Below are 7,140 nucleotides of genomic sequence, written 5' to 3'. Positions count from 1 at the left end.
CCTCACCCGCGCGCTCGTGCGGGGGCCGTTCCCGCGGGCGTCGCCGCTGGTTGTACCGGGCACGGAGCGGCGGAGTAGGGGCGGGGGGCGCGGGGAGAAGGTGCGTGTGGAAGGGAAGAAGAGCGACCGCAGCGCCGGGCTGTGTCCCCACGCCCTGGCTGGGGCCTCGGCGGGGGGTGGCACCTCGGGGTTCGGCGAGGAGAGCGGGATTTTTTGCCCCCCCAGCCCGGACACCAGCTCGCGGCTGGTAGAAAGTTTGGGGAAGGTGGCCTTTGGGGAGGAGAAATTAATCTTTCCTGCAAATTTCTCAAGGCTTTTTCCATACAGTCTAAGATGCAAAAGGAAACGATGATTGTATTGCTGGTAACACAAACACACGCTTAGGGGTTGCTTGTCTTCGCAACCGACTTTTTTTTGTCCGTTAAGAAAATACAACTTGAATCCCATTCCCAGGCTTTTCTCTGCAACTACAACGTAATAATTTGTCTTCAGGACCGGAAGACTTTTAATAAAACTGTGAAAGGTGGCAGCACGACATTTTTTTTGCTCTGCTTCCCTGCCTTTGGTGTTCCAACCCTGAAAACATCTCCTTGTCGGGGTGACTGATGTTGTGCTGTTCCCAAACACTTATAAAGGACCTCACATTTTGGGGTCATCAGTCTGGTAACTTCTAGCCCTGTACTGACTACAAGGTTTTTATCAAAAGGATAGTACAGGAAAGAGTTTTCCTCCTCTGTCAAGCAGGATGATTTCTGAAGGGAAGCAAAAATGTAATGCAGAGGCCCTGACTGAAAAATCAGAGGTCAGTATAGTGGCAGAACCTGTGGACTGAAACTGAAAAGAAGGCTGCTGGTGGCTGTGTTCTAGACGGTGTTAAACCATACGCTATGTTACATTTTCTTCAAGCAGGCAGGACATACGTAGGAGCCACACATGAGCTCATGCCATCTAATTGTACTCTCACATCCATCCAAATGTATAGATTAACACTGGTGGAAGAGGAGAATCCTTTCTTTTGTTCTTCTCTGCTCTCCCCAGAGAGGTCTCTGTTTTGTGTTCTAGGTCTCATTCTACCAAACTTGCAAGAGCAAAGCTTCTGCATGACAAATTCTGCCCTTGAAGAAATGAGCTTTGCTGAAAAGGTTTTCATAGAGTTTTCAAATCAGAAGTGGTATCTGGAACATTTCTGAGTCTTGTGACTAGGAGTGCTGGTGTTTGTGGCTGTTCCTGCCTTACATTTTCACTTTTACACAGATACAATAGTGAAGCAGTGCAAATTGCACTAGTATTAACAGTTCTTTCAGACACATACAGTTTACTTGGATGGTCACACAAAAAGAATTGAAGCCATAACATTTTGATTTGGTAAAACACAACAACCAACCATAAACAAACAAACAAACCCAACACAAAAACCACCCCAAACCCAAGTATGTTTAGAAAAGCTTGAACCTGTTCCCATAAGCTCAGTGGTGAAAATGCAAGTAAAATTAATTTACAGAGCAGAATTACAGGTTCAGGTGGTTGGAGACTTCTGCAGGTGTCCAGTCCAAACTCTGCTCAAAGGAGAGTCAGCTGAGAGATCAGACCAGGTTGCTCAGCTCAGCCCCCTCCTCTCATGCACAGTAGTTTTTGGCACATCTAGCAGAGCTGCCACTGGTGGTAGGTTTGAGTGGTAGGACCCAGATTCTTCCTTCTCTCGCTTACACTGGTTTTGTACTTTCTGGGAGTGGGTGCAGTTACCCCTGCTCTGTACTAGTACAAGGGAGAGTGGAAACAAGTACTGTTGAATCAAAAGGAAAATTTTTTTTTGTGTATGGTTACTGATTTGCATTTTAAAGACTATAAATATTTTGTTGTAACTACTCCTTTAAAGTTATGGTGTATTTTGACTATCCTACACTTACTGTGTATTTTGTTTTTCTTTTTTTTCTTTCTGTTAGCAGATATATTCAGATGGAAATACCAACAAATATTCTCTGAGAGCCAAAATCATAAGGGTAGATGATTTGCTGTAGAGCAGAATTCACAACAGGAGTGGCATGTGTTTCTGACAGAACTTGATTTTGTTCTGGATTCCTTAAATAAAGGGTTAAAAATAATTGGACATATAGAGTGGAGCATATCTTGCAGAAACATGCAGTTAGAATTGATTTTTTTTCTCCTTCTTCCACAGAAAATTGTGAAGAAACAAGAAACCTATAGGCTGGACTCTGTGGCAGAGGTTTAATAGGTAACTCCTGTGAGCCACTGGGATGGTTGAGGAGATGTAGCTTGAAAGCAGAATGAGAGCTAAAAGAACAGTAAGTGGAAATTGTGTGAATCTCCAATACTGGAATTACTTATTTAGACTAAAATATTCCTCCCCCCCCCCAGTATAATTTCAGATGAAGGTTTTTTACTGAAAACCAAGGAGAACCTGATTTTCAGTTGCTTATGCTTATTCCTATAAAAATGATACATAATCAAACATGTGGGTTTTTACCCAGATGAATATGAGAGGGTTTACCCCTCACTACTCAAAACATTGCAGTGCAAGAGACACCAAGCCAGGTTCTGTGTGGCAAAACATGCGAAGGCCAGAGGAAGTGGGGAAGGCAGAGAAGGTTAAATCATCTTGATCCTCCCCAGGCGCAACAGCTTCTCCGGTAGAGCGGCCCCAGTTCAGCCCTGCAGGCCTGGGTTGTCTGGTTCCGCCACGGGGCTCTTCCCTGGCCCAGCTCCCAGACTGCTGCTGCGCTGCCGGAGCGAGCAACTGAGCCCTGCGCTGGTGGCACTCCCCAAAGGGCAGCTCCCTTTCCACCACTGACTCTGCCAGCAACCCCCAGGGACCCAGTGTGGGCCTCCCTGTCTTGCCTGCTCTACCAAAGTAGAGACTTTGGTCTGTAAAGGAGGCTACAAGGGAAAGGGATACAGAAGTAAATAAATCAAATCAATAAATAAAAAAAGATGGGTCTTGGATCTTTGGAAGAAAGTGTCATGGAAAATGGCGGGAACAAAGCCCAGAGTGGCAGTGTTTGAGGACAAGAGGCCTTTGCAGGCTGTTTTCTTCTATTCCAGCCCTTTTGGTTACCTAAGGTACCACAGATTATTTTTCAAGTATACAGCATTTCACATACCCCCATCATAGAAACTCTCAGTACTGACCTTCTAATGCTGGGCTAGAGTCTAAGAAACCTAGAAACCTGTGAGCAGAATGTCTTTTACAAAACATAACATTGATGCAAGTTTCCTTGCATTGATGCCATAGACACTGACAAGGCAGGTGCATGCTCTCTCAGCTGGGTAGGACAGTGGATTTGACCTCCCAGGAGTAAAGGAGTTGTGAAATTCCTGCCATCCGAATAGAGGAGGAGAGGAAGGACCTGGAGCAGAGACAGGGTACGGGAGGAAAAGTGCTGGAGAATCAGAGCTGCTGCCACTTGGAGATGGGGGGAGCTTCTGTGTTCCCCTCCCCATCTTAAGCAGTAGCTTCTGCCCTGAACACTTCCATCCTCAACAGAGAAGTGTGTGGAAATCCAATCAGCAAATTCACAGTTCTAAAAATTGGTAAAGGCCCAAATAAGCCACCCTATTTTTACAATTAAAAATGTTACTACACAATGATAGCTAAGGTTTATAAGGAGACATGGTCAGGACTTGGTGGTCATATGTGTTGAACAAAATATGAGGTGTCTGCAGAAGTAGGAAGGAAAAGTGGGAAAAATAACTTCATTCTGTAAGGTGAGAACACCCAGTTCCCTCTAACTTAGCAGAGCAAATTCAGCAAGGCCTCTCTAGATTACTGTACTGATCTTCATCTGTTCCATGAAAATACAAAGACGATGTTGTGAAGTTAGAGTATGCATTCCACATTGAAAGAACAATATTTAAAAAAAAAAAAGAGACACGGCTTTGTACCTTGAAACTGAGTTAGTACCACCTTCTTTGTAGTGCTGAGTTTCATATTAAACCTTTAAGTGCACCTTTCATCCCCCTCCTTTGAATTGTTAAATTACAAGATCAAAAAGGTGGTCATTTTTGTAGCATAAGAAATTGGGAACTGTGTCAGTGCTCTGAATTTTCTTTGTGTTATGTGTCAACTTGTACTATATGTAATGTCGGTCCAGTGGGGCTACTTGATCATTATTACTACTGCAAATTATCTTGAGAGGTGGAAAAAGGACAGATAGGGTGGTAAGTTCTGGGTTTTGTTTTTAAATTGGGAAGGTGGGTGAAGCAAAATAGTGTATGTGAGAGAAATTTCAGTTCTGAACCTGCACTAAACTCTCACCATGGCCTTGCTCAAATCACTTAGTGGAGGACATTGTGATTTTCAGTCCTATCAAATAGTATCTTATCGTGCAAGAATTCCCACTGAAAGCAGTGGAACTAGGCAGGGATTAAGGCAGTAATCGATGTGAATAAAGATGATAGAATGGATTCTTCACCCCTCTGCTGCTGCTTCCTCATTTATAAAATGAGGATAATAAAATTTACCAACTGTTCTGGGTGTTGTAAGGATACATTGGCTCATGCTAGCAAATAACTTTGAAGACAAAACCAAATGCTATACAGATGCTAAGGAGCCTGTCAAGATGCATGGGAGTGTATTTGCAGTTCAGGGACATAGACCAGAAACGGCTTTGAGTGGGGAGACGGCTTTTGCAAGAATTAAGCTTTAATGATACAGATGTCTACAATATCTGAAACAGCGTGTTACAAGTCACCTCATAAAGACATACAAAGAAAAAATTAAAAACTGCTTGGAAAAAGTGATGGTATGGCACTGCTTGAAAGAGAATTGATTCTCTCTTTTTAATGTTCGTTAAGTATTGGTTACGTATCGCTGGGTCATATAGCTCTGAACTGAGTCAGCCACATAAGAAAAAAGAAAGAGAAAGCAAACTTGCAATATAAGACCTCTCTTGGTCTTTCGGCTGTTGCATTTGGTTATTTGCTCTTTCTGTGCAGTGTGTATTGTACAGAGGTGGGTTTGTCTTAACCAATGCTATTTCTATCTCCTCTAAACTTTTAATTTTATATCCCTTTAAAATATGCTGCATTCAGACCGACTAGTCACTGAAAACTGCCATGAATGGTCCTTTGTGAACGTGATTGACAGGCTAGGCTGGTAATGCTTTAAAAAATAAAGCAAAAAGTAAAGTGTTTGCAAACCGAGCTATATTTATTGAAGGTCTTTTGCCTGATGATTTCAGTTATTGACTCATGTGAGGCAAATACCCAGTCCAACTCTATAAGCCTGAAAACACTTCAAGTCTATCTCCGAGTACAACTGTGTTTAGTAGGGCCTTAACTCCAGGCCCCGAGGCCTACTTCTGGAATCCCAAAGCCAGGGATCACCGAACGCAATGTAAGGATTCCTATTTACCTTCACAAGTTTTAGATCAGAACCTTCTTCTCTTGCATTGAAGACTTTGGACTTGATATACTAAATGCCGCTTGCTTATGTTTGGTGACATACAGCCACCAAAAGAAAACTGTTCATGTAATCCCATCCAAAAGAAGTTACCAAAGTCACTGAAAGCATTTAAATGAGGAGTAGCATAGAAACTAGTTGCTTTTCAGAGCATTAAAAAGAAAATAATAGCAGAGCTCTCATGTACTGTATTAGACTTTTTTCCTTGAGATCGAAGGCAGCACTCATCTGGAGGTGGGAGTGAGAAGTAATAGAATTCCTTCATAAAAAAAAATATCAGTAAATAATGGTGACACACCAAGAAACCCCAAACCCTGGTAATGTATTTCAGACTGGTACTATCCCCACCCCAAAACCTTTTTCTTTGCTTTTGTCCTCTAGGCCGTATCCAATCAACCATCAACACGTCATCTCCCCTTCTTCCGCTTCTGAGACTGTCCCCAAATGATTTGAAGTGCAGAGTCACTTCTAGACTCTGAGTACAGAAAGCCAGTGTTGTTACGAAACATGGAAACTGGTACTGCCTTCCATTTTTTCCTTTCTCCTTCTCTTCTGTTGAACTGTCAGAGTTCAACTATGGAGAAGGTAACTCCTTGACATGATCCAAATCTTGTATGTAGTGGGAAGAAATTTTAAAAAGAGTCCTTAGGAGTAACCAGATGGAAAGCTTTCCTTTGGCAATACCCAATAGGCAGGATGGAATAACATCCCAAAGGGAGTTAGGCTTGAAGTCTGGCATGGTACAGCCTCAGAGACAATTGTTTATGGAATTATCCTGTTCACCGCATATCCTCCCCCCAGGAGATGACCTATTCTGTATTTCCATCCCTGATTTCCATGATACTGTAATAAAATCATGATCTGTCAGCATGGTAATAATTTAGTGGAAACTCTTGATCTTGATGGGAACTTCCTAAAATGCCAGATGTAGGATAATGCAGTGTCTTATATTGTGATAGATATATTGTGACTTCTGTGTGCTGAAGGGGGGGGGGAGGGGGAATACATTTAAAAATATAGTACTTAAAATGAAATACAATGCAGCATAGGATTGCCCCTAAAGCTTGACACAGATATCCAGTTCTGTTCTCTCTAAATTTTTTAGGGTATCTCTCTGATGAAAAGGGATGTGCTACTAGGTCCCAAACAATCCACAAATCATTCACAAAAATAAACACCTTGCTGAATCAGGCTGTGTAAGAAAGCAAGCATCTTCTGCTGATGATTTGAAAATCTCCTCCTTCATTATGCAGCCAAATCTTACCAAAGCCCTGTGTGGGAGATTATTGTAACAGATATATCAAAGGCCATCATGAACGCCAAATTTAACATCCATGCGAGCAAGAGTCCTTATTCCTCCTCTCCCTGCTTGGCGCTCCTGGTCGTCGTCTTTCCCTTCTCGCCAAGACAAACTTTGAAAACAGAAAGCACCCGGCACCTTGTGAGTGCTTCCAGCAGACAACGAACCTGATTCGGGCTTGCAGTGATACCACTTACATCATCAGTATCTAAAATTGTTCCAGCAAAGAACTGGCTTAATGGTTTGGGCAAGTAGCCACGTTCCGTCTGCGGTCGCCTGGGGGCCGAACACGCCGTCCCCCGGCCTAGCAGGGCGCAGGGGGGAAAATCTGGGCATTAAGCGTGGGGCTGGGGATGAAGAGAGAGGGCAGAGAGCTGCACTCACGGTGCGCCTCAAAAAAGCGGACCCGGCCACACAAGCC

This window comes from Athene cunicularia, assembly GCF_003259725.1.
Source record: "Athene cunicularia isolate RWA chromosome 3 unlocalized genomic scaffold, athCun1 chr3_part1, whole genome shotgun sequence".
NCBI classification, from domain to species: Eukaryota; Metazoa; Chordata; class Aves; order Strigiformes; family Strigidae; genus Athene; species Athene cunicularia.
This window is presented reverse-complemented; position numbering follows the sequence as displayed.